The 10,969-nt window shown below is 60.1% G+C and overlaps 1 protein-coding gene and 2 long non-coding RNA genes across 6 annotated transcripts in view; 1 reads left to right on the forward strand and 2 right to left on the reverse strand.

The window, feature by feature from the left end:
- SEPTIN9 (septin 9) overlaps window positions 1-10,969 on the forward strand; it is a 136,371-nt gene that overhangs the window by 38,958 nt on the left and 86,444 nt on the right. The gene's annotated exons all lie outside the window — the stretch shown is intronic.
- Window positions 7,061-8,968, reverse strand: LOC115281986. The gene is made up of 2 exons (XR_003904484.1): window positions 8,560-8,968; window positions 7,061-7,450 (listed from the first exon to the last, which is right to left on the reverse strand). It is a non-coding gene; the product is annotated as an uncharacterized LOC115281986 (long non-coding RNA).
- Window positions 9,085-10,943, reverse strand: LOC115281984. Of its 3 annotated transcripts, none has more exons than XR_003904480.1 (4): window positions 10,722-10,943; window positions 10,172-10,256; window positions 9,326-9,521; window positions 9,085-9,187 (listed from the first exon to the last, which is right to left on the reverse strand). It is a non-coding gene; the product is annotated as an uncharacterized LOC115281984 (long non-coding RNA). The 3 variants fall into 3 exon arrangements; XR_003904482.1 differs by having other exon boundaries at window positions 9,326-9,555; XR_003904481.1 differs by lacking the exon at window positions 10,722-10,943 and adding an exon at window positions 10,472-10,604.

Below are 10,969 nucleotides of genomic sequence, written 5' to 3' on the forward strand. Positions count from 1 at the left end.
CGCCTCACCTCTCTGTCCCCCGTCCATCCTTCCGTCCGCCCGTAGGTCGACCGTCTCATTCTTTCTGCCGCGTTTGCAAAGTCAGGTGCGGTTGCCCGGTTATGTGCGGGATCCTCACCTTGTGGTCCCGTCTCCCTCTCGGAGTTGCTCACCGACTCCCCGCTGCTTGTGCCCAGCCGGGGCCGCCCCGTCAGCCGAAGGGGCACCACGGGGGGAGCTGGGCCCCGGGCTCCGGTCCTGGCTGTGTCGTTCACAGCTGTGTGACCCTCGGCAAACTGTCCGGCCTCTCTGGGTCCAGCTCCAGACGCGCTCCCGTAGATGTTAAAAGTAATGAGAGTTACCGATTACCAAGTTTGTATTTTTTTTAATGTGTATTTATTTTTGAGAGAGAGAGAGAGAGAGAGCGAGCATGAAAACAGGGGAGGGGCAGAGACAGAGACACAAAATCCGAAGCAGCTCCAGGCTCCGAGCTGTCAGCACTGAGCCCGACGCGGGGCTCGAACCCACAAGCCGTGAGATCGTGATGTGAGCAGAAGTCGGACGCCCAACTGGGCCACCCAGGCGCCCCTGCCAAGTTCCTATTTTATCAGACACTTGCTGTCACTCATCCCTTCAGTCCTTCCCAACATACGGGGGTGTCGGTGAGGTCTCAGGAAGGTGAGGGAGCTCACCTGTGGTCCTGCCGCCCAGAGAATGGCCACACAGGGTCGCACCCGCCGTGTGACCCCATAGGCTCCGCCCCCCATGTCCTGAGGCCGTGCTCTGTCCCTGAAGCGGCAGATCCTGTCCCTCACGCATCCGACTGTTGGTGTTGGCGACCCCTCCAGGCCTCTCTCAATACAGAACTTCGCAGAGCACGGCTCTCATGTCCCCGCCGACCCCAGGCACGGCGTTCTCTCTGCCTTACGTTAGGGTTCGTCCTCGGCTCAGCTCAGACCTTTAGTTTCCCGTTTCGAATGCCAACACAGGCAAACTAAACAAGCCGTGGGGAAGCCAGGGTTCATTTTGCTCTGACTACATTTATCATAACAGACACTGCCCGGGGCTTGGGGCATGAAGCGTAGGACCTCTGCCTGCCTTCGAGGAGCTCCTAGACTGGAAGGAGGATGGGTACACGCTGTATCAGTCAGGGAGCTGTCTGGCTGCGTAACAAAGACCGAAACAACAGAGGCATATGAGAGAGAGAAGTTCATTCCCCTCTCTCTTCCCTATCCAAGGGTAAGCAGTCGTGGTGGCCCGGGGCAGCAGGGACCCAATGTGTTCCTTCTTTGCTGCTCTGGATCCTCGAAGTGCAGTGCCCGTCTCAAGAAGCAAGATGGTTGCTCTAGCTCCTGCCATCACGTCCGCACTCCAGTTAGGGCAGGGGAAGGGGCCGGATGTCCTGACAGTTAAACACTTCAGCTCCCCTCCTGATGGCCAGAACCTGGTCCCATGACCCTACTCCAAGCAGCAAGGCCAACTGGGAAATGGATTCTTTTTCTTTTTTTTAATGTTTATTTTTTGAGAGAGAAAGACAGAGGATGAGTGGGGAGGGAGCAGAGAGAGAGAGAGAGGGAGACACAGAATGGGAAGCAGGCTCCAGGCTCTGAGCGAGCTGTCAGCACAGAGCCCGACATGGGGCTTGAACCCATCAACCGTGAGATCATGACCTGAGCTGAAGTCCAACGCTTAACCGACTGAGCCCCCCAGGCGCCCCGATCTAGATGACTCATGACCAAGGGGGAGCCTCTGGATCCTGGGCCGTGTGCACGCTGCTGCCCAGCAGACCACATGCACCACGTTGGCTCTGTCCGTCCCCTTCTCTCCAGCGGTGGGGGGGTGCTGACAGCTGGTGATTCGCTGGCCCGGAATGCCCGCCTTTACCTCCTTGGGAGCAAAGCCCGCGGGACCGAAGGCTCCCCTCGGATTTGTGCGCCGGGCTGTCCCCCACTTGCGCTGCGGCTTCGGTAACCAGGCGGATTCCCCGGCCCACCCCACCCCCGGGGCCTTGCCGCTCCAGATGTGAGCTCCTGTGGGCAGGGACGGCGGGCCCGGGGCCAGGTCTGTGGCCATGTGGATGGAACAGGCCCCAGGGATCCAGACTCTGTGGTCTGGGAGACCAGTGTGGACGTGGCCCCCTCTGGAATACCCCCTCCCTGTCCCCGAGGTGGGCAGTTTCTGTCTGCTAGAGAACAGCTGTCCCAAGGAGGTGGCCCGGCCGGCCAGCAGGGGGGCTGGGCCGCCCGGTGCAGCTCGTAGCTTCCTTCTTCCCCAGTGGGGTCCTTCCCCATGGCAAGACAGGACTGCCACTCCCCTGGGCTGCCCCTCCTCCACAAAGCCCCCCTCCGGATGCCCGCTGCCTGGCATCCCCCTCCAGCAGCCAGAGGCTGTGTCTGTCACTGAGAGAGCCAGCGGGAGGGCCGGGAAGGAGCCCCTCCACCCAGGGGTCCCAGGAGGCCCCTCAGAAGTGAGGCCTGAGCTGAGCACCCGCAGGCTCGAGAATGAGGCCCACCGGTGAGGGCGGGAGGGCGAACTGGACCGAGGGAGCAGGAGACGGCGGGCACAGAGCTGCGACACCGGCCTGTCCGGGATCCGGCTGGGCGGGAGCAGAGGGCGTGGAGGAGCACAGGGGGACGAGGCAGGAGTGCCCGGTGGGGACGGAGGGCCGGGGCCAGCCTGTCGCCAGATTCAGTAGGTGACAGGTTACGTGCGCGTCCCCCCCAGCAGCTCTGAGTTTGGCCAGGAGCGGAGGACGCCGGAGCAGAGAGGCAGCCAGCGGCCAAGTGCACGAGCGAGCCTGAGGGCTTGATGTTAACCCAAGGCTGGGCCCGGACCCGTGTCAGGCTTGGTGCGTCCCAGAGGCAGCGGGGGGGGGGGGGGGGGGGGGGGGGGGCGCCTTTGTCCTCTGCACTGTCTCCTCATGGCCCGGCCAGAGCTGGCACCACCGCCCCCCCCCATCGGGGCCCTCATTCCAGCCTTGTCATATTGGCGAGTGACTCATGCCGGTGGCTGTGGGGGGGCAGGAGGGAGGGCACCAGGCAGGGTGTGTTAATAGCAAACCCAATATGTCAGAGTCCCTGAAGTCACTTCATACAAGGGACAAATGGTCTGTTGAGGCCCACGCGGCTGCCGGCCGGCCCCAGCAGTGCGGGTGGTGGGAGACCTCGTTATCCAGGAGCGTGACACCGACTGTGGGGACGGGCGCCCAGCCGACCTCCCTCGCACACAGAGAGCGTTTGGTTTCCAGGGCTCCGGGCCAAGACCGAGAGCATGCATCTCAGGTACCGAGTGGCATGGCGGTCACCCTCTCCCCGGGGGTCCCGCCGGGTAAGGGGCGTCTGGAGGTACAAAACCATCTCTCGGTTCATGGTGGGCAGGAAGGGGTAGAAAACCCAGGCCACAGGGTTCTGGCTACTGACATCGGCCAGACATGCTCTCGAGTGTCTCCTTAGTGAGCCCGCGGTCTCCTCTGCTTCTCCCTCCTTCCGTGGAGGAGGAGGGAAGGCGACACGTGGCCCGAGGAGGAGGAGCAGGATAGCTGGGCCTGGGGACCCGCTGGCTCAAGAGTCTGTCCCGAAATACACACGGCTTCCCTGCTGAGCCCAGAGCCGCCTGGTGCAGACGGTGGCGGAGGCCCCCAGCCTTCTCCCCTCTCCCCGGACTCCCTGGGCCAGCCGGTGGTCCTGGGGTGGCTGGCCAGGCCGGGCACAGAGCCCGGGGTGCCTAGACACTCCCTCCTCCTCCATCCCTGCTTCTTATGGGACTGTCTCGGGCTTTCCAGCCCCGGGTCACAGGCTGGTTCTGGGGACGTTCCTCACACTTGTCATCCGGCTCCCAGAGGAAGCGCTGATCTCTCCCTACAGGCTTCTGTGGTCAGGTTTCCACCTTTGCCACCAGGGACGCATGAGAGCTGATGTCCCCCTCGGAGCCCCCTCCTGAGGGCCGGAGTCTCAGTCCCTTCCTGGAAATTTCTATAGCTATCTCTTTTTGAAACAGTCCAACTAGCCAAAGGTAGAGGAAGCAGCCGATAGGCACTGAGCTCCCTGTCACTGGAGGTATCCAAGGTGCAGCGCATGAGCTTTAGGGAACGGGCATCGAAGGGGGATCCCAGCAAGAGCTGTGCGTGCTGTGTGTGCCCCGGGACCCACGGAAAGGCCGGCGCAGGATGGAAGGCTCCCCCTTTCCTGCCCTTCCTGTGTCGAGGGCCACGTCTCCTCCCGCCTGCTGGCCGGCCCCTGGGCAGGGGACAGGGCATCGTGAGGGCATGTGGCCATAGTTGGGGTAGGCGGATGGGCAGCTCCCTGGGGACGACGTCATCTCGGTCACGGTGGCGACTTTAAACATAAGTTTGGCCACAGAGGGCCTGTTGTCCTCTCTTCTGTGCTTGGGTCCCGCTCACATCCCGCTGTTCCTGCTGACGTGGAGCCAGGGCAGGCAGTGACTCAGCCCTTGTCCCCACATTGCAGCAGCGTCAGCTCCAGTCTCTGAGTCCGCAGAGCCGGGAAAAGCGGCCAGGACACCGAGGGCACAGCCCATCCCCCCGGGCAGGTGGCCTAGCCGGGTATCCTGGCAGCCGCAGGGGTGCGGTGTCTGCAGGTGGACAGTCGCTCGGTGCTCCGAGGCTGGGTTGGTGCCAGGCTAGCCACTTCTTCGAGGCCCCTTGTGTGACACTGGAGCCACTGAGAGGGCAAGGGGATGTTCCTCCATCAACTGGGGTGCACAGGACGCTGTGCGCCCCACCCATCTCTGACCCGCCAGCCTCAGACTGCTGCTAGCAGGCTGGGGACTTAAGTCCGTTCCAAAGCCCTGTTTTGGGGACCCAAGTAGCGACGGACTGTGTAGAGAGGGAGCGATCAGGACTAAAACATGAGTCACTGTCTTCCTCCTCCCCCTTCCTACCTGGGTGATAATTCACCAACCCACGGTGGGGACCCGGACACCTGGGTTCGCCAACCAAAAGCCCATTGGATGTGCCAATATACAAATGACGCGCTCGAGTGACAGGCCAGGGTTCGGCCGGTGAGGAGTCACCTTGGAGGGTCTTCTGTCCCTCCGTGTGAGCTCTGGCTCCCATGGTCCTGGTAGTTTTTATGTCACTGCAGTGAAATTTACAAGTGAAACTGAAAACAGCAGGGACAGGCTGAGCCAGAGCCAGGACATGGGGGGGGGGGCGGGGGTGGCATCCGACCGGGGGGCTGGGGGGCTTGGGCGGGGCAGGGGACCCAGAGCTCTCCCGGGCCCCGCAGGCCAGCAGCTGCCCTTCAGTGGCTCAGGATCATGAATTTAGAAGAGTCACCCTTGGTTTAAAACGCTCGGAGAGAAGGCCCGCCTGCTGTGGTCAGGGCTTGCTGTAAATTTCCCGAACAGAGCAGGCTGGGCGAGAACTGGGGAGTCTGGGGAACAGATTAATCATGTGCTAAGAAAACGGCGTTCCCCTCTGAAGTGAAACCTTCTGGCTGCATTTAGGTGGCCAGGCAGATGGTGGAAGGGAGTTTTGTAGCCTACGCTCTGATTAAATGTCAGCCGTACCCACTGACAGGCTTCGCGGGAAGATGCAGAATCGGGCAGCCCGAGCGACTCCGCGGCCTGCAGCAAGTCTCGTGGGTGTCGGGGTGGGGGGGGAGATGGGGTCCCGGAGCCTTGGTCCAGGTCCAGACCGCACCCTGCCTGTCATCCCACATGCTGAGAACCATGGTCCGTAGACACTAGGGTGTCCGAGGGAGTTCTGGATGTCCCTTCTGCCCCTGTGGGCTGTCACTGTGACCCTGCCATCCCGCGAAAGAGACTGACCTTTGTCATTGTGCAGGGATTGGACGGGTTCTTGGAGAGTCCCTAGCTGTATGCATGGAGGCAAGGAAGCAGCTTCGTCAGGGAGTCTCCTGGGGAGACCCTGGGCTGGAAGATCTGATGTTTAAGAGAGAAATGACAGACAGGGAACCAGCGGGGCTGGGGGCGGGGTGGGCGGAGACCTAGGGGATGCTCTCCAGACAGAACAGCTAAGCAAACGTCCTGAGGCGGAAGGCAGTGTGAAGAAGGCCAAGGAGGAGACCAGGTGACAGGGCATGTGGGACCTGGGCAGCCCAGGGAAGGAGTCTGCGCTTGTTTCTAAGTGTGAATAAGGCCCTGGGAGGTGACGGAATCTGATCTCGAAGGCTCGTGGAGATCTGGATGGAGGGACGTCAGAACAGAAGGAAGCAGGTCGGTCAGGAGGCTCTGCAGGAATGCAGGGGCGAGACCGTGCCCGCGGAGGGACAGCCAGCTGTTAGGGTTTGCGGTACCTCGTGAGCTGGTTCTCCAACACAGCCATTATTAGAAATTTAACTGCATATCACATAAAAAATATAACTTACATTTTATGGAAGGTACAAAATAAAAAGTAGATGTGACTTAACGGCTTAAAATTAAATCATGTGGAGTTACTGTATGATCCGGCAATTTCACTTCTTGGTAAGTACCCAGAAGCATTAAAGAGGAACTCAAAGAGATATGAGCACACCCACACTCCTCGAGGCCTGATTCACAGCAGCCCAGAACGGTGGAAGCCGCCCAGCCATCCACTGATGATGGATGACTGGATAAACACAGTGCGGTGTGTACGTACGCACAATGGAATATTGGCCTTACAAAGGAAGGAAGTCCTGACTCGGTGACACAAGCCAGGCACACAAGGGCAAACACGGTGTGGTTTCACTCGGAGGACTTTCCCTAAAGTAGCCACATTCACAGGGACAGAAAGCAAGATGGCGGCTGCCATAGGCTGGGGGCGCAGCGCGGAAAACGGGGTTATCGAAGGGAGTAAGTTTCAGTTGGGGATGATGACGGCAGTTCTGTGACGGGGTGGTACGGACGGGCGTACGACAGCATGGTGTTTTTGGCACCCCTAGAAGTGGTGAAGGGGCGCCGGCGTGGCTCCTTCGGTTGAGCGTCGATGTTGGCTCAGGTCACGATCCCGCGGTTGGTGAGTTCGAGCCCCGCGTCGGGCTCTGTGCTGACAGCTCAGAGCCTGCTTTGGATCCTCTGTCCCCCCCCCTCCCCTTTCCCCACCCACCCCTTTCTCAAAAGTAAACATGAGAAAAAGTGGTTGAAATGATGAATCTTACATTACATATATTTTACCACAATAAAAAAATGCATTGCCCTGTTAGAAATGAGTTGCATTCATTACCAAGTCATCTGTTAGGTTTACATAGAAAGAATCACAAGTAATCACATCAAAGACACAGCTAACACACAGGTAGAACCACACTTCCTAAGTCGTGCGCTGCATTTTCCTCTCTCGTCTGTGTCCTGGGGCCCCACGTCTCTGTGTGTCCGTACCACAGGAAGGCCGCACAGTGTTAAATGCCAGCAGGTTATTAAACACTGGGGAGCCTATACCTCCGGAGGGGGTTGCCCGGACCCGCATTGGGGCCCTTGAGGTTCAGAGCAGCCTGGCCGACAGGTATTTTGGAAATGGAAACTCAGCGGTGGCCTGGATGTGGGGGGAAACAGAGGACCCACGAGCGATGCTGGAACACTGGGCCTGAGCCGCTAGGTGGACCGTGGGACCGTTTACCGAGATGGCGGACCGAGGGAGCTTGGGAGCTGGGGAAGGCCCGGCGGCCGATGGACCCAAGGCTCTGGAGCTCAGGGAGGCCCTGCTGTGCTCCAGGTCCGGGCAGGGCTGAGACCACAGGCCCTCGCCCTGGTCCATGAGGAAACAGATGGTCCACGTTACAGGGTGTCCTGTCCAGAGGCCCAGGGTGGCCGGGCAAACAGCCACTGTCCTCTCTGCGCTCCCCAATCCCCACGTGGAGCCCGGGGTCATGGGGACTGACTTTGAGCCAAACGGCTGTTTCCGCCCATCGATTTCCTCCCTCTTTTTCCCAAGGCTCATCCTACCGGGGCCTGACCTGTGGGGTTTCTCTCCTCATTTCCAGAAAGGCCTGAATGGCACTTTGTAGCACACCTTTCTTGCCTGCCGTCCCTGGCTCCCAGATGTTCTTACTAAGTCTTGCTGCTTGCTGTCCTGAGTGTCCCCAGCTCCCTAGTGCCCCCAGGACCGCCATCTGCCAGACAGCGTTCCTGAGCGCCTATGGGGTCAAGTCTGTAGAGCCTGGGGGCCACCATTCTAAAGGGCCACACGCAAGGGCTGTAACACAGCAGAAATGTCAGCTCTTGCGGTCGGAGGCCGGAAGCTGGAAACCAAGGTGTCAGCAAGGCCTTGCTCCCTCTGAGGGAGGGCTCCTTCCTCGCCTCTTCCAGCCTCCGGGGTCCCAAGTGCTCCCTGGCTTGTGGGAACAGGCCTCTGGTCTCTGCCTCTGACTTCCCACGGCCTTCTCCGTGTCTCCGTTTTGGTCTCTTACAAGGACGCTTGTCATTGGGTTCAGGGACCAGCGTAACCCAAGGCGGTCTTATCCCAAGATCGTCACCTTAATTACCCACCCTCGTGCTGACCAGGCCCCATTCTGAGGTTCCGCTGGGTGTGTGTTTTCAGAGCACCCACTATCAGGTCTCCCGGGGGGACCTGTGAGGTGGGGGGCCCTCCAGGGTCCCTCTGTCCACACTGTCCCCTTGCGCCAGGCCCACAGACAGTCTTACCTTCTCCCGTGCTCTTGGAAAAGTGCAGCGTCACAGAATGCAGAGGCCTTATAGTTCTGTTTTTCTTGCCAAATTCCAGCTCGCTCTTCTCTCTGCTGCTGCGGCCGCCTTTATCTGCCCAGTGTCCCCGCCAGGATTGCTGGTTCTGCCCTGGGGCCCGGACTGTTCTGCCCTGAGGAGGGGGCTGGGGGCCCCTCACCTCCCCATAGGGGTCAGGCCTCCTCTAGGCCTGGACACAGAGATCAGAGGTGATCAAAGGCAGGGCTGAGACAGGGCCAGATGGATGCTAGAAGCTGAGAAAAAAGAAGGCCCAGGAGCGGCCGGCCAGATTGTCTTCACGTTTGGAGAAGGTGCTTATTATTTTTTCTTAAATTTTTAAATGCTTTTTATTTATTTTTGAGAGACAGAGAGAGACAGCATGGGCAGGGAAGGGTCAGAGAGAGAGGGAGACACAGAATCTGAAGCAGGCTCCAAGCTCTGAGCTGTCAGCACAGAGCCCGACGCGGGGCTTGAACCCAGGAACCGTGAGATCATGACCTGAGCTGAAGTCAGATGCTTAACCGACTGAGCCACCCAGGCGCCCGAAGTGCTTATGTGAAGGGTGCTGCCCAGCTGTTTCCCATCTCCTCTGAGGGGGGGGGGGGGGGGAGGAAATAAATGATGTAAAATTAGAGCAGTTGGTTAGATACAAGGGTGAACTTCCTGGCTGGGAGCGTGGCCAGGCACCAGGTTGCGATTCTGGAAGGAGTGCGGGGAGTCTTCTTACCTGCAGATGTCAAGTTTGGCAGCGGGAGCCCCAGCGGTTAGACCACAGGCAGGGGGGGGTGGACCGGATGGGCTCCAGAGCACAGCCCTGCCACCATGGGGCACTTTCTGGCCGTGGAGGTCGGTTCCCTCCCGCCATTGTCCTTCGTGTTCCCACAGGGGGGCATTTGGGCGAGGCAGACACCCTGGCGGGGCTCCTGCCGGCAAGAAGCATAAGCCTGCTCAGCTCCTCTGTGAATGGAGATGAATAATGCCCAGTGAGCCGCCCCTGTGCCAGTCTGGCAGGACTCTGCGCCAGCTCTCCGGGAGAACAATCACACAGGCCTGTCCACACTCACCAGGTGCTTTATTTTTATAAAAACGCTGGTGAATAACGCCGTGGACCAGCATCGGCCCAGGGGCCTGTGTGGTTATCGTGTTTCTTAGGGGCGGTGGGCCCCCAAACTCCCAGACTCTGGACGGACAGGTGGCCCAGAGGGTTGGAAGCTTTCAGACTCGCCAGGGCCCCGGGTGAAAATCATCGGGGGTGTGGTCATTAATGCCACTGGTGGCTCCGGTTTTGAAACCCGGGCTCCCAGGCGGACGAGGGTGCCTGCACATCTGAAATGTCTGTGGTTTTGCACTTCCATATCCACACACTCACTTAGTTGAAAATAGTTCAAAATATCCAAAGCATGAGGGAGGGAGGGACCGATTTTCTTTAAAAAGAAAGGACTTGATTTCATTGATTGGATAAAGTCCCCTGAACCCAGCCCCCTGCACATTTGGGATCTTTCAGAACTAGGAGGGTAGGGGCTGGGAGAGGAGTGGCCAACCCCAGACCCAGAATGAGGTCCCGGGCACTCACCTGCCACACGGAGGGGACAGTGGTCGGCCCGGAGCACGTGTGGGCACGTGTGGGCACAGCCTGACTTGGGGCAGGAGTGCTGGGTCTGAGATAACAAGGGGGAGAGAGGACAGGAGGCCTAACCAACTGGCCAGGGCAGTGGAAGGGAGGCCGCCTCCCCCCAAGGTGCCAGAGCTGGGGGACCCATCCTGGGGGACCCATCCTGGGGCTCTGTCCCATTGCCTCTCAAGTTCCAACCCCTCCTGTTGTCCCCAGCCTCCGGGAGGACCTGCCTGCCTTCCGGTGGGTGATGGCACTTACTCGGCGTTTGGGAATGGACCGAGAAGTGTAGAAGTTGTATTTTGGAGGGCAAGGCCCCTCCTGAGGTCCAGAGGAGATGGGGAGCCCCCTGGCCTCCCATTCCGGCACCTCTTCCTTCGGATACTATGGACTATCTCCGTCTTAGCAGGAGGAAGAGCGGGTCTACCCTGGTGTGGAGGCCGGGGTGGCACATGACCCTGGTTGTTCTGGCCGCTCCCGCCCCCCCCACCCCACCCCCGTAGACTGGCACCTTTTCTGTCACCCCCGGGGTGGTCGCGTGGGGGTGGGGAGTCGTCGCAGGGCTGGACCTCTCGCCTGCCCACGTGACTCCTGCGCTCGCCCCCTCGTCCCGAGGCTCGCGGCCAACAGGCGGGGGTCCCGGGGCCCGCCAGTCCCGGCGCTTAACCCTTGCCGGCGCTGAGCGCGGGAAGGCGGCGGCGGTGAACTTTGTTTGGCTGCGTAAATAAAACCTCCCGGAGGAGGAACCCAGCGCCCCAG

Source organism: Suricata suricatta, chromosome 17, assembly GCF_006229205.1.
Source record: "Suricata suricatta isolate VVHF042 chromosome 17, meerkat_22Aug2017_6uvM2_HiC, whole genome shotgun sequence".
Classification (NCBI taxonomy): domain Eukaryota; kingdom Metazoa; phylum Chordata; class Mammalia; order Carnivora; family Herpestidae; genus Suricata; species Suricata suricatta.